We start from the raw sequence: 24180 nt of genomic DNA, 5'->3' as shown, positions 1-24180 counted from the left end.
CATGTGTGTGCATGCCCAAGATCCCAAGAGAATGGAGGAGAAGGAATAGCAGCATGGTCATCCACTCTGGGGGGTGATTTCTCGCTTTCTGTCTCTCTGTCCCTCTCTGTCTTTCGGGTGAGCACACATGCCCTATAGCAAAAACCTAAAAGAAAAAAAAAATTTTGTCTTTTTCCCTCAGCCCCAAGAGGAGAATACATCTCTTCATTTAAGGCTTATCTACATACTTGCCTTGGATAATTCAATACCATGATGCAAGCAGAGGCTTAAAAAGCACTCACATGCCTGGTCTTGCTCTCCTTCTCCAGAAGAGGAGCGTCCCAAGTATACCTGCTTTTTCCTCAGCCTAGCACCCAGAGGGAATATTTGCAAGCAGGAAGAGAGCAATCAATCAATAAATCAACAAAAACAACACAAAACAAAAATACCAAGAGTTTCCAACCCAGCCAGCCAGCCAGATATATGTCTTAGAGAAAATGTTCCTAACTAATACATCAGAAATCAGCTGACCCCATTAAAACCTGCAGATATATAGATGAAAATATATGCTAAATATTTTATGTTGGGAATATTTTGTGATTACTTATCTTGCAGCATAATTATGACTATTATTAATGTGGTAAGAGAAAAATGAGCTTAACTCAACATTCTGTGGCAGAAATAAGCTAAAATATTTTATAGAATTTTCTCACCAAATTTTTTAAAAATTTATTTGTTCAGAGAGAGAGAGAGAGAGAACCCTTGTCAGGAGCTCACCATGCTCTGATATTCCCCCCAAAACCTCTCATCAGATCAGGGTTATAGGCATGCATGGACCCACTCTGTATGTTCAAGTCAACCTGGGATCCAAACTTGGGTCTCCCATGTGGTGTCAACATTATGCAACAGTGTCCTTCTGCCTTTGCCACCATAGCTGGACTTGTCAAAAAACTATTCATTTTCTCGTTTAGTTTTGTTTCTGCAAAGAACACATTTTAGACATATGGACATTTTCCTTGGCAAACATTTCCTGATGATTTAATTATTGTCCTTCTTTTTATTTACAACTCTACTTTTCTGTGCTCAATATATTTGGTATTTATTTGTGTTCAATTTTAATTGTGGTGAAGAGAAAAAAAAACACAATCAGGTAACTTTTAGTACAGTATATTGTTATAATTGTCCTATTATTATTGTTGTTAACCTCTTACAGTGTTTAATTTATAAACTAAACTTTATTGTTATATAAAGAAAAAGCATAGCACTTAAAGGATTTGGTACTATTTGAAGTTTTAGGCATCCATTGGGGGTCTTGGAATGCTTCTCCAACAGTTGAAAAGGACAACTATATGCAATAAATTAGCTCTACTAGTTTCAAAGTCTCATGGAAGATTCACTTTATTGTTTGTTTTATTGTATTCTTATCTCTTTGCTTGTTCCTTCTCAAAAATCTTTCGAAAAATCTTCTTCCTTCACTTCATCTTAAATTGGCTGTGATCCCTCCCAGCCACATGCATCTCTTTGTGTATGCTACATAACTCTCCTTGAGTGATCTCTACATTCCCCTGGTTTCAACTTCTATCATTATCTCCAGCTCTGATCCTTGTTCTAAACTCTACATCCTTATAGTCAAAGTTTTCTAGACATCTCTACTTGGGAAAAATAACTTGTCCAAAATTGTAATCATTTCACCCACCTCCAGCCCATAAATCCAACTCAACTGCAAACCTGCTCCTCTCATTTTTCATATTTCAAAAACCCACATTGCAACCAGTAGTCTGAATTAGAATCCCAAAAGTCAGATTTGATTCCTTACCCTTTACACCCAACCAGCCCTGTAATGTCACAATTGCCTTTATTGTCCACTTGTTTTGTTCTCTCATTGACCACCTGATTTACAAGGACTACTTCCTAATCTCCCTGTCTCAGACCTGACCCCATGCTCTCAAGCCATTGCCCTATGCTCCTAACATGTCTTTTCTCAATAAAAATATTATGTCAAATGGTGCTTGAAATTATTTAATATCTTGTCAGAATAAAAACTATATATCTTTTTTTTTTTTTTGGAGAGATTTTCACTGTAGGGCGCGTGCGCTCGCCAGACAGACAGAGAGAGACATAGAGACAGAAAGCGAGAAATCACCCCCCAGGGGGGATGGTCACGCCGCAATCCCTTCTCCTCCATTCTCCTCTCGGGATCTTGGGCACGCACGCACACGTGCCCGGCGTGAGATTTAAGCCACCGGGTCCGGGACACGAACCGCGGTCGACTACGTGGGAATCCAGCGACATAGCCATTACGCTAACTGCTGGTTCCCAAAACTATATATCTTGAAGGGACATATAAAATCCATTCATCTTCTCAGTTTCATGTCCCATCATCCAACTTCATACACTCCAGCTTTACTGAATTACAAAATTTGCAGATCCTTGAATTCAGTTAGTTGCCAATTCCATGACTGTTCTCCTTTACTACCACTCTCCCCTAAACACTCCCCAAACCCTGTGAACATATCTCTACTATAATGCATATCACACTGCATTAATAGTTGGTCCACTCAGTTACATGCTTCCTTCATTATAGTGGGTTGTCAGAAAAGTCATGATATGTTTTTTTCTATGTTTTTCTATATAAAAATGCATCACAACCTTTCTGACAACCCAATATTATAATTTACCTGGAAGCAGACTATGTCATTCCTTGTAGTCCTAGGATCTACTATAGCACTCAATAAACTGTTGATAAGTGAATGACTAAAATTAGTAAATTTCCAGGAAACATTGGATTTGGGATCTGAGAATAACTAGGGAAGTTGAAAGAATATAGACTAAAAAATATAATAAGTAAATCATGCTCTGGGCATCCAGCTAGAAACTGGAGAAAGCTATACCTGAAACTCAAGTCTTTAGTTCTCTAGACTGATGTTCTAGTCCACAATGTCATATTTATTCACTCATTTATCTTTTTTTTCTATCCCCAGGTTTACCAACTCATTCTTCTGTCATTTCTGTTCTACTGTTGTGTTCATTCCGTGAGTTTTGTTTTGGTTACTCTATCTTTGAGTTCTAAAATGTCTATTTTGTTATTCTTTATATTCTTTCTTTACTGAGAATTTCTATTTCTTTATTGAGACTTAAAAATTTGTTTCAAGAGGCAAGGTAGCAAGAAGGTTGCAGATCATAAAACATGATACTCTGAGGCAATACCACATGGGAAGTTTGCAGGTTCACATCCAAGGAACTCCTTGAGTATACTGGGCACACATTGCCATTGATCTGGGGCTGGCTGAAGCTGAGGGTGGACTACGGCATCAAGACTCTGTTGTGAATATTCTCTTTCATGCATGAAAGAAATATATAAACTGAAAAAAATCATTTATCTGGGGGGCCAAATGGTGCTATAGGGGTAACAACAATATCCACATGGGAAACATTTTGAATTCATATCCCAAAACTTCCCTGAGCATGACAGATGCCCATGGAGGTGCCCATGATCCAGGCCAACTGAGGCTGGGGATGGATCATGATGTGAGGACCTTGAAATAATAATACTATTAATACTGTCCTAAACATTCAGTTAGGAATTCGAAAAAAGCCATATTCAAAACCCAAGTCTTTCTCTTTTTTTTTTTCTTCTTTTCTTTCTTGAGAGAGAGAGTTTTGCTATAGTGTGTGCTGGCTAGAGAGAGAGACAGAAAGTGAGAAATCATCCCCCTCCCCCAGAGATGGCCACACCGCAATCCCTTCTTCTCCTGGGATTTTGGGCATGCACACACACACATGCCAGGCACGAGTCTAAAGTCCCCCATGTCTAGGACTTGGACCACAGATGGCTACATGGGAGTCCAGCACTTAACCACTATACCACAAGAAGCCCATGTCTTTAGACTTTCTCTGTCTGATTTTGCTGAACTAGGGTGAAATTTCAGGCTCCCACTCGGATCCCACCACACCATCCCAGATGAAAGGAGAGGGCATTTAGTACTGCTCTGCACTGATATTGCTAGGTAAGAGAACTTTATAGCCTTACTTTAGCCTGAATGGAGGTCTGCCTCCCCACACAAACTCTTCTGACCCCACCAGGGGCAGAGGCAATGTCTGAGGCACCTTGATACAAGTCTGACAAGACTATCAGTCTAGATGCTCCACCTGGTTTTATCTGTGGTGTCTGGCTAGATTAGAATGGTAATTATCTAAAAAACTCTGTGTTAAAAATAAATAAGTAAAAATAAAAAATGGTCTATCTTGCTAGGTTGTTCTTTTCTTAGTTCTCTGGCCAGAAAGGTTTTTGTTGGATTTTTTTCCTAGTCTGTGCCCTTTAGCTATTTATTCCCATGTTCTCCAGTGCTCAGTCTCAGATAATTAAGGCAAAAGGAAAGCCAGAGTACTCATTGCCATGTCACTTATCATGTCCCCAAGTCCCTGGCTAGTCAACCTACTCTCTACCTTTCAAAGTTCCTTATGTAATGTCCTAGGTTTCTAACCCTATTTAGCAGAACGAATAAGGAGTATTTCCTCCATCTTACCCTGATACTATAAATTACTAAAGAACATTTACTGAACCCTTACTAAATCTCCCTCCCCTATGAGGTAGGTATTATTAGCCCTATTTTACATATAAGGGAACAAAAGATAGTAACTTTTTCCAGGCAGCCTGATTACAGAACCAAATCCTTAAATACTGTGCAACATTAATTCTATAGGCAATAGTCAAGAGTTTAGTGTCTTTTTCAATTGTTTGAAACCTTGGGGTAATTTAATATTAAAATTATTAACACCTCAGAGCTTTTCTTATTAAGAGTACCCTTAAAGAAATGTTTTAAAAATTAAGATCACTCTTTGGGGCAGTAGGAAAAAGAGATCCAAAAAGGAGGAAAGGCTTACAAGCAATATTAATCAGTTTTGTTGCAGGAGATAACAAACTGTCTTGGCTGTAGAGGTAGGCACGGGTAAGGAGTGTACCACTTAAAGATCAGTCTACTATGTATGGCTAAACCACATGACTGGCCAGAGACTTCCTAATGCAAATATTTGACTATTCTACTATGAGAAGTCTTATTTCATTTTTAAACAAATCACTTTAGAAAAGATCAACTAATGGGACTAGCAGTTGGCATAATGGCTAAGTCACTGGACTTCCATGTAGTCAACCACAGTTTTGAGTCCCAGACCCAGTAGCTTAAACTCATGCCAGGCACATGTGCGTATGTGGCCAAGATCCTAAGAGGAGAATGGAGGAGAAGGGATTGTGGTGTTGTCATCCCCCCTGGGAGGTGATTTCTTGGTTTCTGTCTCTCTGTCTCTTTCTGGCGAGTGCATGCGTCCTATAACAAAAATCTCTCCAAAACAAACAAAAAATAGATCAACTGAATGCCTTCTCCACTATCTAAATTTGTGGTCAGGTTCTAAATGATTTGACTTCTTGGATTATAAAAGCAACTAATGTAATTTACTTATTTAAAAAACAAAACAAGAAAATAAAATAAACTTTGTAATACCTTTTTTTCTTCCTTTATGTAAAATTATTTATTGCATAGTTTAATAGTCTTCCACTATATTTAGGATTGCTTTATGAACTCCTCAGAGGGCCTGACAAATTCTCAAAATTCTTGCTTAATGATAGCATAATATTCAATTCAAAAACTGTCTAATAATGGAATCAGCAGTTGTCATGGTTTTTAAGGGTGTTGGATTCCCACATGGCCAATGGTGGTTCAAGTCCCAAACATGTGGCTTGCTTTCTTGCTTTCCCTTTCTTTCTCTCTCTCTCTCTCTCTCTCTCTCTGGTCAAATTAAAATAATACTACTAATTGTAATAACAAATGAAATTAAATAAATAAACAATTCTTTTTTAAAAAGTCCAATAATAAAGCTAATTCTGCACTGTTAACAATTTGCCTTTCACAACACTGTCGCTATTTTACTTTATTTCTACCATTTATTTTTGTGGGGGGGTGATAAGTGTATTTTTTTTTTTTTAGAAAGGATCTTACTGTATCATAATCCTCCTCTCATCCTCCCAAGAAGCTACAACTGCAGGCACACACACCCACATATCACTATCCTAAGTCCCTTAGGATGAGCTAGGAATTGAACCAAGGTCTCCCATCTGGCCTCATTCTACTAAGTTGTGTCCAGAGCAGCTAACAAAGCTGGGTCTGTCATTTTAAACAATCTTGGATGATTTTTTTTATAGACAAATATTGGTCCAATCATTTTTTAATTGCATTTATAGGTTAGATTTCTATAATCAAGCACATATATAGACACACATGAAATTAAAATCAAGTAATCAAATTGCTTTCTGGAAATATTGAAGCAGTTCATATTATAATCAACATTACCCAAATACACATTTGTTCAGTCTCCTCTAAACACAGATTAGTCTCTATCTTTTCCAATCTGAAAAATAAAAAAATAGTTTTAATTTTTGTGTTTTGTTTAGTACTATTGATTAAGCACATTTGCCAACTTTAAAAGCTCTTTAGTTAGGATATTGAACTTACACTTGACATTGTTACAAATGACTTAGGGTACTCACTAATTTTGATTCACGTTTCCCGACATACAAATATTTTACCCTGGCTCAGCTGGCGTGGTGCACCAGCAGAACTCTGCAAGACTCAAAGCCATATCGAAGGCTGAGAGTTGGTTCCTGGGTTGACTCACACACACTGGACGCATGCACAGGCGCCCTTGATCCTAGCTAGTTGGGAAGGCAGGGGAGGGATTGTGGAGTGAGACTGTTGAGGATGCTTCTCTTTCTCGTGAAAAAAAATAAACTTAAAAATATGTAAATAAACTCATCATTTTCCTCTGACTGTTTTCCTCTAAGTCATACTCTTCTCATCTGATTTGGTCTCTTATATTCATTTCTTAAATGTTCTAATAATTCATTCATGTGTGTATAATATATATATATACATAATCTGTATGCAATACATTTTGTATTACATATTATACAGATGCATTATATGTATGCGTGTATGTGTACGTATGTGTGTGTACGTGTGTGTATATGTATTTTAAATATATACTATGTGTAGTGTAGAAATACTATTATATTTATCAATAGTCAACATTCTAAGCATCATTTTGGGACTAATTTGTACTATCTTCAGTTATCTGTGGCACTCCACTCTTCCTATGTGTGTTAACATCTCATATATAGCAAAATTCTCCTCAGGGCAATGTAGTTTCCAGATATAACTTCTGGAATTTTTCTGTTATCTATTCTGATAGAGTATATAAATAACACTCTACCTTATAGTAGAGTGTTATGAATAGCTCTAAAAATTTAAGGACCACCAGATGGCATGGTAGTTAAGGCACTGGACTCTCACAGTGCTAACAGTGGTTCAAGTCTCAGACCTGGAGACTTGGAAATCACACCAGGCATGTGTGCATGCTTGCCTAAAATCCAAGGAGGAGAGTAGAAGAGAAAGGACTATGGCTTAGCTACCCCACCCTGACGGGGTGATTTCTGTTTCCCTCTCACTGTCTCTCTCTCTCTCTCTCTCTCTCTCTCTCTCTCTCTCTCTGTCAGCATTCAGTTCTGTGAAAAAAGAGAAAGTCTTAATATTCTACCCTATTCTCCCACAAATCTCCTCCCATAGAAAATGGTAAGCAATTTCAACGTACTTCATAGCCCCTCTTAACATCAGAAGAAAATACATGTGTGTATGTATGTGTTTGTGTATGTACCATAGGTGTTTAGCTGGCTGAAAGTAAATTGACGCTAGTGGAATAACTGGCAGTAGTACGACCACCAGTCCACAAGAGTAGCAAACTTCTGGATATATAAAGCAGAGTGGAGCAGAATGATTCCTATATCCAGAAGTCATAAGTGAAATGGTAGATTCAAGTATACTGATATGGAAGAGATTTCTATCATATATAAAGTTTTAAAAAAATGAAAGAAAAGAAGGACCAGCACCGCATGGTTATGTCACTGGACTCTCATGTGGCTGACTGTGGTTTGAGTCCCAGACCCGGTAGCTTAAACCTCATGCCTGGTGTGTATGCATGCATGCCCAAAATCCCAAGAGGAGAATGGGGAAAAGGGATTACGGTGTGATCAACTCCCCTGGGCCGGGTGGAGGGGGTGATTTCTTGCTTTCTATCTTTCTGTCTCTCTCTCTCTGTCTGTATCTCTGGCAAGTACACGCCACCTATAGCAATAATCACTCTTAAAAATAAAAAAGATGTGGAAAAATTTATATAATCAGAATATTCTACACTCGTGAGTAAACCCTAAGCAGATAATAAGGTAGACACAGGCACACACACACACAGACTCACCATAACTCACTGTCTCAATAAAACTCTGAAATAACTTCCAGATCAGAGGTAGGTAAGACTATTCCCTCCCCTGGCCCTGCTTTATCTTGTCTATTGACCTGTATTTACCAGTGCGCAGATGCACACACACATACACATTCATCTGAGGGTTAAGATGCAGGTAGCTCAGTGGATTGTACAGGCAGGTAGGAATAATGAATGGGCCATGAGTTTTTTTGGTCTGGATAATTAAACAGAATAATACCCCTCCACATGCCTATACATACACATCACACCCATTTTTTTTTCTTTTTTCTTTTTTCTTTTTTTTTTTTTTTTTTTTTTTACTATCCTAGACTATAATTGTCAGAGATGAGAGAGTTTCGTCATGGAGGATCCTGTAGAAGATTTAAGACTTATGGAACAGGAACAAGGTTTTATATAACTTGTTGAAGGTCTAGAAATTGTACAAACTGTGGCCACCTGGGAATCCACTCTTCTTCCTCAATCATAGAAAAATGAACTCTAGTAATCAAAACTTGTATTCACTGATTAGTGAAGAATCTTTAGTCAGATTCTAAATATACTCCACTGAGCTACCTGCATCTTGACACTCTGATGAGTGTCTACGTGTGTGTGGATCAGTGCATAGGCAGATACAGAGAAGATAAAGCAGGGAGGGGGGCGTATTTTCAACATACATAACGAGCATAAAGATATACTTGTAACTTCAATAATGGTTAAAGTGTTCCTGCAAATCATTTTTAAAAATAAAAAATCCAACAGGCAAAGAATCTCAACCTGATGCCCTTTGAGGAAAAAAAACAGAAAGGGCCAAGAAGCATAAAAACTGATGTTTAGCCTTACTAGCAATTGGGAAAATGAATTTAAAATAATGAGATACCATTTCCCCTTTTGGATGAAGATGTCATATGCCATGTTGGTGAGAGTAATGAGAAGCCAATATTCCCATATAAGAATATAAGCTAAGCAATTTAGTAGGCTCATAATGTCTATCAAGATTTTAAATACAGGGACCAGCAGTTAGCGTAATGGCTATGTCACTGGACTCCCATGTAGATGACCACGGTTTGCATCCCGGACCTGGTGGCTTAAGACTCATGCTGGGTGCGTGTGCGTGCGTGCCCAAGATCCCAAGAGGAGAATGGAGGAGAAGGGATTGTGTTTTAGCCATTCCCCCTGGGGGGAGATTTCTCGCTTTCTGTCTCTTTGTCTCTCTGTCTGTCTGGCGAGCACACATGCCCTATAGCAAAAACCCCTCCAAAAAAAAAAAAAGATTTTAAATACATAGCATGTAGTAGGATAAATCTTAAAACAATGAGAAGTCATTATGTGAAATAATGTCTAAGAAAAACTTTTATCTTAGACAAAGTAAGTTGCTTGTATGTTTATGTATTCTATAAAATCATGAAAAGGAGAATTTAAAAATGCAAAAGAAAACAGTAAACTCAGAGTAAAAAATAATAACTGGGGAAAAAACAATGGTGAAGGAATAGCCTACATTTTATATAATGAAACTTCTATGTTATTTCATTTTTATGAACATGTATTTATGCATTAAAAGGATAAATATTTTTAAATAAAAAATATAAATCTTATGTTATATTTTGCTTGGCTATCAAATTTCTGAAATCATCAACTTCAACTACCTTCAAAGAAAAATATTTGATTAAGTTAAAAACATCATTTAAAAAATTTTTTCTGGTAAAAAAATATTTTTTTTTTTCTGTAAAAACATCTAAACTTAGGACCAACAGATTGGGTAATGGTTAAGTTGCTGGACTTCCTCATAGTCAACCACGGTTCAAGACCTGGACTTGGCAACTTGAAACTCACACCAGGTGCTTGTGTGTACATGCTCAAAATACTGAGAAGAGGATAGAGGGGGAGACTGTGGTGTGGTCATTTCCCCCCAGAGGATGATTTCTCTCTTTCTTTTTGGTGAGTGCATACACTCAATAGCAAAAATCTCTCTCAAACAAATATTAAAATGCAGTTTCAATAAACTAAAATTTGGGACATAAAAATTTTGCTGATCCTTTTTTATTTTTCTCACTAGAGTCAACCTTGAGCAGATAAACAGTCAATAATAAATAGCTACACAGAATCTCCAAATCACAGAAAGAGCTATAAATAAATTGGTCTCCATTCCTGTTGCCCACCATGATTTTGGTTGCCCTCCCCAGAAATTTGTAAGATCGCACTTTCATAGAACACATGGCAGCCCAACACCTAGCGGAAAATCCATCTACTTCTTAAGTGGGCCTGGCCCTACCTGTTCCAACCCTCCCTGCCTTCCAGCCCAAACATACACACATACATATATATATATACACATATATATACACACACACATATATATGTATATATAAATCTGTCTGTAACTACCTTCTCTTGTCTCTGACCTCTCCTTTATCTTGCTAATGTCAGAATCTATCTACATCTAAGGTGGGCCCAGCCCCTCTCTTTTCATGCAGCATGCAAGCTCAATGCAGTTTTCAATTTTAGCCTTTTTTAAAAAAATATTTTTTCCTTTTTATTTCTATTTATTTATTTTTTTATCTTTTCCCTTTTTCTTTTTTTTTTAACCAGACTTTCTCACTTTCTCATTTTTCTTCCCAGCTTCCACAATTGAGTGTCTAGACAGGCCTAGGTGCACAGTAGTCAAACATATAAATACTTTTAGAGTCATAGAAACCCTCAACCCCCACTGAACTGCTCCAGAAAGGGAGAATCTCATCTTCATAAATCTAAACTCAGATCTCTTTCTGTGGATACCATGATGCAAAACTCAGTAGTAGAGGAAAAATCGGCATAGAAGTACCTCACAGTAAAGTGAAGCATATGAGCTTACAGTTGCAGAAACCTCCAATAAACTAGCCAAATGTGAATATACCACCAAATGACTAAAAACCAGAGAAGAGAGACTGCAAAGAGAGCAGCAGGCAGAACTACGGAGCTGCAGAGAGAGCAGGGCTCATCTCCTCCCACACACCTCTGAATTATCTGTTGAAACCCCACAGCTTAGTCCAGGTACCTATTCTTTAGAAATTGGGAGGCCTCTGTAATATCCAGTTCCATCGACAAAAGGACAGGTTGCAGAACTGCAGAGATATTGCAGGTCATCTCCTTCCGCATGCCTCTAATGCTCAGAATTAACTCAAAGAAAGTAGGAAGAACATATAATCCACCAGGTGACCAGAAATCAACACAGAGACACGAGAAATATGAGAAACCAAAAAAGTATCTCTCCCTCAAGGGAAAAGAACAGCCCTTCATCATCCACAGTCAGTACAATGGAACTCGTGAATATGTCAGATAAAGAATTTAGAATATTCATAGTGACAAAGCTCACAGAGATGCAAGAGAAGAGAGACAATAAACTCCAGAAGATGCAGGAGAAAAGAGACAGTGAGTTCTGGAGGTGAGGAAGTTCTTGCATGATCTGAAAGGGGAAATACACACCATAAAAAGGAATCAAATGGAACTGTTAGAGATGAAGTATGTAATGCAGGAAATTCAAACCTCCCTTGAAAGTATTAAAAGCAGATTAGATCATGCAGAAGATCAAATCTCACATGCAGAAGACAGAACCTCTAACGTAGAAAAATTCACCAAAAAGATTGAGAAAATTGCCCAAAAAAATGAGAATAATATATGAGTAATACTAGATACCATTGGGCACCCCAACATTTAGGTAATCAGTATCCCAGAAGGTGAAGAAACTATGAGTATTGATAATCTATTCCATAAAATACCAGAAGAAAAGTTTCCAAACCTAGAGAGGCATTAAAATATCCAGACCCAAGAAATACAAAGGACCCCCACATAGAAGTAATCCAAGAAGATCTTCTCCAAGGCACACAGTAGCCAGATTGACCAAAACCACAGAGACAAGATATTAAACTTTGCGAGAGAAACGTCAAATTTCTTTCAAAGGATATATCATCAGGCTAACATTGGAATTCTCATCAGAAATGATGCAAACAAGGAAAGAATGGAAAAATATATTCAAAGTGTTAAGTGAAAAACAATTTCAACCTAGAATACTAGACCCAGCAAGATTATCCTTCATATGAGAAGACAAAACATTCTCAGATAAAACGTGAAAGAATTTACCAACACCAGACCAACTCTTCAAGGAGTTCTGAAGGGAGTGCTATTCCAGGAAAACTAAAGACAGTCAGACAGACAGAAATAAGAGAACAAAAAACAACCAAGAGAATGGCCAACTTAATGGTAGGAGTACCGATAATAACGCTGAATGTTAACTTCCAGGATTAAACAGAAAAATCAGACCACAGTAACAGTGCAAATTCAGTAAGAGAGAGATTAATTACATGAGACTGAACTGATAAAACAGGGTTTTATAATTTTGATTAAGACATTACTGATATTTTTTCTATGCTTTGTCTTTTCATGTTTAAGGATTTTTGTTTTCTCTTGAGTTGTTGATAGATTCAGCAATTTGTTAATTTTTTTTAAATTAAAACAAACTTTTCTCCCTCCCAGACTCCTCTGCAATAGGAAAATTTTGTGAGCATTCTTATTTTCTTTCTTTTTTTTTTTTTTTTGAGAGGTTTTTGTTATAGGGCATGTGCACTCGCCAGACAGACAGAGACAGAGAGACAGAAAGTGAGAAATCATCCCCCAGGGGGGATGGCCATGCCACAATCCCTTCTCCTCTGTTCTCCTCTCGGGATCTTGGGCACGCACGCACACGCGCCCGGCGTGAGTTTTAAGCCACCAGGTCCGGGACTCGAACCGCGGTCAACTACATGGGAATCCAGCGACATAGCCATTATGCTAACTGCTGGTTCCCAGCATTCTTATTTTGTGGCAGAATGGTTATTTGCATAAGTTCAATAATACAATAATATCTATTGCCTTGCATCAGAAATTAAATTTTTATGGGGATTTGTGCAAATAATAGACCAAATTGAGACTAATATATATATTTTTTGGCAAATAAGTTAGTTTAAACCTCTCTTTAGTTAAAGGAGGAATGGAGAAAGAAAAACATGTTTTAGAAGAAAATTACAGTGCACTTGTTACTAGATTTTAGCTTTGTCCATATTTTTGGTTTAATTAAGATATTTTGATCTTTTGTGAATCAACAAAATTTGAAAAAAAAAGTTTAGTGTGGGAGGAAGGGAGGGGAAAGGGGAAGGGAAAAAAAGTGAAGGTACATTTGTCTGGCTGCTGGGTGTGTTTCTTGGCGGTGCCCTATGCGCCCTCTCCCCGTGCTCCCCGCCATGCCTTGGAAAATTGAGGAAATCAAAGACTTTCTGCTAACAGCCTGACGAAAGGATGCCAAATCTGTCAAGATCAAGAAAAATAAGGATAATGTGAAGTTTAAAGTTTGATGCAGCAGATACCTTTACACCTTGGTCATCACAGACAGACAAAGAGAGGGGGGAGAAGCGGAAGCAGTCCCTGCCTCCAGGTTTGGCAGTGAAGGAGCTAAAATGAACCAGACACTGTTTGAATTACATTAAACATTTTTAATTCTGGGAAAAAAAAAAAAAAAGTAAAGGTATGTTTGATAGACCAAAAAAAAAAAAAAAAAGAGAGAGAGAAGTTTTTTGATAACGATAATGTATATAGTAATAACTTTGTCTTGACTGATACACGTAGTATTCATGCTGGAAAAAGAAATGTTGTACACTGTAAATATATATATGTGATTAAATATAAATAAAAAAATAAAAATAAACCCATAGAAAATAATGCATGACCAGTGGTTTGCTGAGGTCCATAGCATAGAAATGAAAGTAATTCAGACAAAACAATCTTCAAGAGTCAATGGGTGCTTAGCACCTGTCCCTCTCCCTGTCACAAGGATCAGTGGCATTCCTAATGGTAACATCACCATCAGCCTTGATTACTCAGTGAAGATAGACAATGTGGAGCACATCTTCTCAATAATGCAAGATAAATGTGTACAATAAGGAAGAAATACCTGGCCTATTCTAAATCCAAAAAATGGGGGATTGATTATTCCCACAGTGTAACCTAATCTACTTTCCATAAGATCCATCAATTTTGGCAATATTTTTTATTTGCCACAGGGCACATGCACTTACCAGAGAGAGATAGACAGTGAGAGTGAAAGTGAGAAATCACTCCATGGGGGGGTGGTCACGTCACAGTCCCTTCTCCTCCATTCTCCTCTCAGGATTTTGTGCATGCACACACATACATCCAGTTCCAATCCACAAAGTCTGGAACTTGAATGGTAGTAGGCCATGTTGGATAGTGTAATCTTCAAGTCATGAAGTCTGGAACTTGAACTATGGTAGGCCATATGGCCATGTGGGAGTCCAGCGCCTTAATCACTATGCTACCTTCTGGCCCCTCAAATGAATTTTTACATAATTTTATTTTATAATTTAAGAGGCAGAGGGATATACTGTAGGGCATATAAAAGAGAGAGTCTCAGCTAGTGTAAATATTATATATAGTCACTATAATGATGTTACATGTCCTTGAGAAAGAGTTGGACACAACCATCACCAGCATCTGAACTTTCAGGGGTGGGAGTATGGGCCATCTGAAAGGGCTTCGTGAAGAAGAAAGCTCTTTAAATTCCTTCTGGAATTATAATACACAATTTTCTATTTTCTCTTACTTATCCTCACTAATTTCTGCTAGCTTACATCATCAGCTTAGAAGCTTGGACTCAGTCCTTTTGTGAAAATCTTGCCTTTTATTTCTTCTGTCTTCTCCTTGACCTATCCTGAATCTTCTTTGTCAAAATAAGACTTGTTTTCAAAAACTATAATAAGCAGCAAAGTGTTGCAAATTTCCTGAGAGAAGGGTAAACACAGCATGATGAAAGCACAGAGCTAAAAAAGAGACGAATTCTGATGTAGGGAATGTAATAAGGAGCTGATGGATGTTAAAAAGGAAATACAGTGTAATATAAAGCCTGGACTTTGAGATCTAAAGATTAGAGTTCAAATCTCAGACATGTCATTTGTTAGCTATTTAATTTCAGGCAAATGAACACATCTAAGCCTTTCTTCTCTCATCTATAAAAAAAAATGGGAAAAATAAAAATTAAAATATGTTGTATTTGCTCTCTACTAAGATAGTGTTATGAGCATTTAATGTAAATGAATTTATTTAATCTTCATAAGAACTAGGAGGTAAGTATACCTTATGTACCTTATAAGTATATCCGACATTATCCTCATTGCATAGATTAGGAAATGAATGTACGTATGGATGGTTAAGGACCCACCGAAGGTCCGCACATGGTTTATGACAGGCTGGGATGGATGTCGAGCAGCCAGGCTGAGACCCAGTTATTATTGTACACTAACGGTTTAATGTGAGAATACTTTATGCCTCCCATGAGCACGATTTCATATGCCTTCCATTGCTTCCTTTCAATCTTTCTATCAAGTTATTACTATTATTTCACATATTTACAGGTGAGAAGACTGGATAAGACAAATTCACAGATTAACAACTATGATTTTTTTCCTTTCAGAATAACATGAGGGAATGGGTAAGATGGCCCAGAGGAGGACAGAAGTGGAGGGTGATTGTTTAGAGATTTTTTTTTTCTTTTTTGCAGTAATAAGTGTTGAAGTGACAACAAAGATAAAAAGAAGGGACAGTGGAAGAAATCTAAGAAATATCTAAAGCTGAAAAGGAACAACTTTGGAGGATAACCAGAAGATGGTAAAAAGCACAGATATCAGAGAAACCAAGTTTTTGGAGTAGGGATCAGAAACGACAGCCCACATGCCAAATCTGTCCACTGTGCATTAAATGGCACAGAACAGAGTAACACTGACATGTTTATATATATTTTCTCTACGACTGCTTCTCCTCTACAACAGAATTGAGTGGCTTCAATGGAACTTGTCTGGCCTGAAATGCCAAAAATATCTGGCCCTGTAAAGGTTTTGCAATTCCTTCTCTAAAGCAACCCTGGCCAATAAAAACTTTTGTGACAGTGGAAATGTTCTGTATCTCCTCCGTTTAATAGGGTAGCCACTAGCTACCACAGGTGGCTAAATTTAAAAAAATTTTTTTTTAATTATCAGAAAGTACATGCATGCACTAGAGACACACACAGAGAGGGACAAAGCACCCCCCAGTGGGGCATGTTCACACCACAATCCCCTCTCCTCCATTCTCCCTCCTGTCAGGAGTTGAGGCATGTATGCATATGCAGCTGGTGTTTATCTTTAGGCCACTGGGGCTGGGATTTACATCATGGCTGGCCATGTGAGATCCAGCTCCCTCAACCCTAGGCCAAAGAGCCAGACCCTAAATTTAAATTTTAATGAACTAAATTAACTAAAATTTAAATTTTAGCTCCTCAGCTACATGATCCTCCCTGAGATGCTCAAAAACCACATCTGACCACTGTGACTAAGGAATTTTAAATTTTATTAATTTTAATTCAATTCAGTCAACTGAAATAACCATGTGACTATTAACTACCCTATTGGACACCATCGTTGTAGAGAATTTCAAGGAGATAGAGATGGTCATCAGAGTTGAATTACTGAATAATAATAAGGCAAGGACTTAAAAGTAATCCACTGCTGTGTTTCAAATTGGTACAGATGATCTGTAGGAGAGCAATTTGCGTAGAGCGATGAGGACTGACACTATCTTGAAGTGGATGGAGGAATACATGGGAAGGGAGGAACTGGAGTACAGACAAGTGGCTGAGAAGTGAAGGGTGGCAGTCTGGCTTCTCTTTTGCTTGCACAAACTTTTTATCTGTTTTTATTAAAAGGGTGAAAGCTTAAAGAAGCTGAGGAGAGAGACTAAAAATAAACGTGTTTTAGTTGTTATTGTTTTAAAGACAGAAAACTGGGACAAAGGCATAAGTAGGGCAAAGTTCAAACTCTGTTTTGGAAGTGCAAGTGTATTAGTGCTGCCAACACAAAAGAAGATTGGGAAGAAGCACAACAGGAAGTAAGGCGAAGACAACTATAAGCCTCATCTTAAAATCCTTGAGTTCCCTTTAAGAAATAAAAGTCTATTGGGAATGGCAGGTGGCACAGTGATTAAGGTGCCGGACTCCCACATGGTGGACCATGGTTCAAGTCCTGAACCTGGTGACTTGCTTTCTCACTTTCCCTTTTTCTCTTTCTCTCTCTCTCTCTGGTCAAATTAAAAACCTGTTGAAGATATTTTATAATTTTATCAACTGGACTAGGGAGATATGTTCACATGTTGAAATATTCACTTTGTAAGCTAAATAATGTGATTAAATATATAAAAGAAAATGAAATGAAAAAGTAAATAAAAATATTAACAAATAAAATAAAATTAATCTTTTAAAAATTAAATAAAAGGCTATTAAAGTATTTGCAAAAGGTAATGATCTGTTCTGAAATGGATTTCAGAAAGAATCCATACAGGTAGAGAGCAGTGTGAAGAGGAAACTAGAGGGACCAGCAGTTAGTGTAATGGCTATGTCGTTGGACTCCCATGTAGTTGACCGCGGTTCGAGTCCCAGACCCAGTGGCTTAAACTCACACTGGGCATGTGTGCGTGTGTACCCAAGATCCCAAGAAGAGAATGGAGGAGAAGGGACTGTGGTGTGGCCATCCCCTCTGGGGGGGGATTTCTCGTTTTCTGTCTCTCCGTCTCTCTCCGTCTTTCTGGTAAGCGCACGCGTCCTGTAGCAAAAACTTCTCAAAAAAATAAATAAATAAAAAGAGGAAACTAGAGTGATAAACAGGAAATGGAATCAGTTAGGATTTACTGACTAACCTGGAAGTCATGCTAAGGACTAAAGACATGGGAAGAGGAGGTCTTTATAGAACCAAACCAAAAGGAATTAAAAACAGGGGGGAGAATGGTAGGGAAGAGAACAGGTTCTTATATCATATGATGTAAATTTATTCTCTCTTTAAGAGTCTGAAATATGGATAGAAAGGAGCAGTAATGCAGTAGGGAAGGACACTATCATTTCATCAATCACCAATAATGTGCCAGGTTCTGTGTTTGCAAGTTTATATACATTATTTTATCCACACAATATTACTCAAGGAAGTAGTTTTCTCTATTTTATAGGTGACATTGAGACTCAAAGAAGTCAAATAACTTCCCAAAATTATAAAACTAGCACCTGGCAGACTGTCACCCAGTGCTTTTTGACTCCAAGGACCACGCTGTTAAATGTATTCTCCATTTTAAGTGTCCATGTGTTTATTTAGGGAATCCATGTGTGCTTCTAGACTCTGTTCTTTCTGTAGACAGAGATCATATGCTAACTCATTAATGGCACATTAACAGCAAATGATCAATAATTTTTTTAAATAAAAGCCTGCAAGTGTGAATGAATGTGAATTGAAGTAGTACTCTCTTGACACATTAACACAGGTAAGAAAGTCTCATGAGGCAAATGGCCAATGCTCAGCAAAAAAACAATGGCTATCTTAAAAGACCACTATTAGACACAAACAGAGAAGTCTTTAAGCATTTTAAAGAGGTCATCATTTTGCTTTATTCACACAGTGACTTCCTATCTAAGTTACAGATACTTGGCCCTGGGCAATATCAACTGACTGTTCCAGGAAAACCTCCAAATTGGGTAATTGCTTACTTGGAGCAGTATAATAACCTTATGTTAATTTAACCACTAGGGATTTTTGGTAAAAGCACTTTGAAAGCACATCTCTCTGTAGAACAATTATTTTAACACAGAAAACCAGTGTAGAGAGAAAAACATTCTTCAGTCCTATGGATCCTTTCTCCATGAGCATGTATACTCAGAACCCGGCCCCCCTCACACCAGCTCCAGCCCCCATTGGTCCTAACTTGACATGAAAGAACAGCACAGACATTTGTACCCTTGCCAGATCATCTCAGATGAAAGCTGATGAATTGCCAATAAAGAGAAATGCAGCCACCAGGAAAAAGAATAGAAAGAAGGGTTTCAGGAAATCGATACCTGTTACCTGAACTGAATCCTCTGTCAATGAAGAGAAAAGGCATGAATGAATGATTTTAAAGATTCTCGGGATGTGAGTCATGCCTGACAGTAAGTTCAAAGAAGAAGGTGAGGACATCATTTTATCATGTTTTGTTTGTATTCTAGAGGAAGATGCAGGAAAAACAGAACTGCAATCAAAGGAACTAGGATTTGGTTATATATGAAAAGACGAAAATAAAATTAATATTAAAGGTCAAAGAAAAAGAAGAAACATTTAGATTTCAAAGCATACATTTATGAAAATGGAATACAATGCTAAATAAATATAAAATACTTTTTTTTTTCTTAAGGATAGCAAATTTCACCATCACCTCTTTTTATGAAAACACTTAGGCTACGCTTAGGTGGTACCCAGTCGACCATTTCAGAAATAAGTCAGGATGAGCTCCTAGGAATCAAACACCAAACCAGACCAGAGCAAGTTCCTAGAAAATGAGACCTACAATCCAAATGCCCCAGAGGCCCCACGCAGATAACCCCCAACCCTCTGAATTATCCAGAGAAACAGGAAGGGGTATGAGGGAGGGTGTGCTCCCCAATGTCAGTTAGTATTCGTTGGAGGAAGTTGAAGATGCCTCTTAGCATTTTACTCTGATGACAAAATATGAAAGAAAGAAAAAGAGGAAGAAAGAGAAAAGAGAAGAAGTAGCAGCTGTATCACCATTGCCTGGGAAGAGAAACCCAAATTGTTTATGTGGTGTTATCTTATTCTCATTAAGGAGAAATGGGAGAAATAGATAAGGATTGCAATTAATATTCTCTGAACCTGAACATTTTAGGACTATAAATTGTCCTATGTTCATATATCTTCAGCTGAGTTATCCATTTCTTTCTCTTACCAAGTTATCCCTCATACACAATGACACACTGCAGTAATCTGATGAAATTCTCCACTTTAGCTGACACTCCCAGTAGGCAGATTCCATATTCATTGACTCATTCTGCCCAGCACTTAACTCATGTCCACAGAGAGATGCAGAGTACAAGTTCTTATTAAAGAGGAGGAATACAATCAATCATCTTATAATCTAAGAAGAACTTTTTCCTCCCATTGAGCCTTATAAAATATTCTGAGATTGTCTCTTAAAAAAATATTTAATAGGGGAAATACACAGGGAGCATTGTTTGTGACTGTAATGTTTTATTGCTTACAATAAAAACATATAAAGCAAATGTGACAGAAAATTAAGATTTTACAAACCCCACTGTTGAGTGTCCTCTAAGTTATTACCATTTTTTATTCTTTAAACACTTCACAAGGTAAAAAGATTGAGGAACCTTGTTCATAATATGAAAATCTATTAGTTTTTAAGGAACAATTTGACAAAACACATCAAACATATATTAGTACACTTTGACCCAGAAATACTTTTCTAATAATTTAGTGGACAGAAATAAGGGAAAGAAAAGAAATGAGAAAGAGAAAGAACAGTCTTTGGATACAAATGTTATCTGCCTGTTTATAATAGAATACAGAGAGAAACAATATAAATATCAACATGAAGGGACTGAAATTTAAAAATTTGCATTTAATACATATGTTAAAATATTCTGTACATGGGACCAGCTGACAGCATAACAGTTACATGACTGGAATTCCACGTAATAGACCATGGTTTAAGTCCTGGACCCAGCGACTTAAAACTCATGCCAGGCATATGTGCATGCATACCCCAAGATTCCGAGAGGAAAATGAAGAGACTTAGTGTGGCCATACACCTTGGGGGAGGGGGGTTCTTGCTTTCTGTTTCTATGTTTCTTTGTCTCTCCAGTGATCACACGTGCCCTATAGCAAAAACCTCTCTAAATAAATAAATAAATAAATAAAATTCTATACTACTAAAAATTAAGGAATAGGAGAATGGAAAAGTTCCAATTTATTGTAAGTGGGAAAATGATTATTGAATAACAGACAGTATAATTCCATTTGCCTATAAAAACAAAAATAGAAAGATATCTAGAATCAGATTGACAACAGAAAGATTCTAGATTTTTAAGAGGCATAACACATACACATGCAAAAAAGAATAAGTGGATACAAAAGCTGGTGAAACTGGTCTGGTTCAATGGTGTAGTATTAACGTGCCACTTGAGTGATGCTAAATGCATATGGAAGACTATGGGTTCAGTTCCCCAGGCAACCTGTATACCACGGCACATAAGACCAGGATTCAAATTTGCTGGAGAGACTGGTCATTATGTGAGAGCCTGTTGAGGGTGCTTGTCTTTACCTCTCATTCATAAAAATAAAACGAACACAAAAAAATAACTGGTAAAGGGCCTGCGGTGACGTGGTGGTTAGAGGCACTGGACTCCCACATGGCCAAGAGCAGTTCGAGTCCCAGACCTGGCGGCTCGCTTTCTCACTTTCCCTCTCTCTCTCACTCTGTCCTTCTCTGGTCAAATTTTTAAAAATAAAAATAAAGTTAAATAAAATAATTCCTTAAAATAACTAGTGATTCTGATAAGACCTGTAGTCTAAGTCATTTTATCATAGCAATGTGAATTTGGGTTGTGATCATGAGCTATTTTATATAAAATGTTACTACTGGAGAAGTGATAGCTTCAAGTAATCCATTATTTTTGCAACTTCTTGTATATCTATAATTATTTCAAAATATAAAGTTAAGAAAAGACTTAGGTAACTATACTATTATAAATATACAAAGATAATGGGTCATCTGGAAAGTCACGACAATGGTCAATGGTGGTTTGAATCCCATACACATCGGCTTGAAACTCACACCAGGCATGTATGCATGCATGCCCAAAATTCTGAGAGAAGAATGGAGGAGAAGAGATGGCAGCATGGCCATCCTCTCTCTCCAGTCAGTGCATATACCCTAGAGCAAAAAATCTCTCAAAACAAAACACCTAATTTAATCCTAAGTCTAAGAACCCAGCAATGTGTTTATAAAAGTCTCTTATTTTAATTTAAGCACATTATTGACTCTCATCAAAACAACTTTATACACAGAAACAAACATAACATAAGCACATCTATGAAAGTATACCTAGACTAACAAGAAACCACTGGACACAAAATGTTAAGCAAAATATATAAATACTTACTTGGCTCTTTTTCCTAGCCCTATGTCAAAATCATCTGAGGAAAATGTTCTGAAGTATCTCTTTTCCAGTTCCTCCACTGTCTACACACCACATTCACAGATGAAACATTTCTGTTACAATTTCAATCATTTGAAACCTGAATACAGCTCATAATTACCCAAGAGCTCATTATTTCTCTAGTGTAAACTAAGCCACCTATTTCGCTTTATGCTTTTTCACTTATCTTTTCCTTACCTTCCTGCTTGTTAGCACTCTTAGCTGAAAAGAAGGTGCACAGAGATAAAATTAAAATTAGTTGGCTCTTATCTATTAAAGAGTTCATTTGTTGGAATATAGCCACTGTTGTAGAAAATCAAAGACTGTGTAACATAGTCATTCATACCTCAACAGTCAAAGGTAATTCAGAACAGAATTGATTATGATACAGATTTTATAACCCATATTTTTAGAAAATAATGTCTAGATAGGCCATACCACTGGTGATTACTTTTCTCTCATTAAACAGGAAAATGAAGGCTATCTTCTTATAAGCAAAAACACTTCCTTCTTGATATATGACAGGGTTTCAAAAATTACACTCTATCTTCACTGTAATCCAGAAACTGTAATAGTGCCTACCTCATTGAAAGTATTCTGTAAATGCCTGATGAATGAGCCAGGTAAAGGAGGAAACAGTGAATGAACAGACAAGCAAATTAATGAATAAGTTCTAGAGCCAAGAAAAAACACTTTCATAAATTAAGAAGCTCACAAACATGTGTATGAATACACACACACACACACACACACACACATTCACTTACATATATAGGCTTAAATTCTAACAATGGTACTATGAGGATAAAATCAGATTAACTGGAGAGAATATGACAACAAAAAGCTGACTCACACGCTAAAGTCTGACAGGTCTGGTTCTTCATCCTAGATCTGCCATCAACATGGCAAGTGAACCTTAGCAGGTTACTTAAACATCAGTAAATTCTTCTTTAAAAGCATGTATTCTAGAGAAATTAAAGCTCTGGTAAGGGCTTTTTAAAATTAGCATAATAATATGTTGTGTCTTGTAACAGTTTAATATATACACACATACATACACACACAGGTTTGTGTGCACACGCATACACCAAAATACATATACATAGAGTAAAATTATCTTTTAGAATTACAAAGATTTTAATTTAATAGTACTATTATTCCCAGAAAATATAGTCTTTGAGATAACTAATAAGAAAATTTTTCCTCTTAAAAAGATTTTTACTCATTGCAAACTTAAAAAAATAATACTTTAAACCACATGTCTTAGTCTCTGTTGTTGCACTGCTTACAAAAATACTCGAGACCGGGTGATTAATTAAGAAATACCAGCTACTCACTCACAATTCTGGTGGCTAGAAAGTCCAAAGTCACAAAAAAACTGGAGAAAGGTAGAATTTTGAGCAGTGCTGACCAGGGTCTACATCTATGTGACTTTTGCTTACCTGTTTTCTTTCATTATAAACACATCACAACTCCATCATGGGGGCCCTTCCCTAAAGACCTTATCACACCTAAAGGCCCCCTAGGTCATCAAAATGGAAGCACATTTTCACTTAACATCATCTTTACAATACAACCAAGTCCCAACACACAAATTTTGGGGTGACATTTCAAACTATAGCAGCAAGATAAGAGAAAATTTTATCAAATAGATCTAATAAATCTATAACTGCAAATCACATTTTAAACAGCTTTTGAAATAGTCTGGTAAAATAATGAGATACTTACACATATGTAGAAGATACTGAACAATCAGGATACAATATTTTTAGATAAAAATAATAAATTCAGTTTTATATTTTTCTAAAGTGAAATAT

General features: G+C 37.0%; 1 protein-coding gene and 1 pseudogene across 4 annotated transcripts in view; one reads left to right on the top strand and one right to left on the bottom strand.

The window, feature by feature from the left end:
- The window catches only part of ACSS3 (acyl-CoA synthetase short chain family member 3), a 212445-nt gene that overhangs the window by 169312 nt on the left and 18953 nt on the right, over window positions 1-24180 (bottom strand). The gene's annotated exons all lie outside the window — the stretch shown is intronic.
- On the top strand, window positions 13435-13752 carry LOC106734278 (60S ribosomal protein L38 pseudogene; annotated as a pseudogene).

The sequence above is a fragment of the Tupaia chinensis genome, unplaced genomic scaffold, assembly GCF_000334495.1.
Source record: "Tupaia chinensis unplaced genomic scaffold, TupChi_1.0 Scaffold000085_1, whole genome shotgun sequence".
Taxonomy (NCBI): domain Eukaryota; kingdom Metazoa; phylum Chordata; class Mammalia; order Scandentia; family Tupaiidae; genus Tupaia; species Tupaia belangeri.
This window is presented reverse-complemented; position numbering and strand designations above follow the sequence as displayed.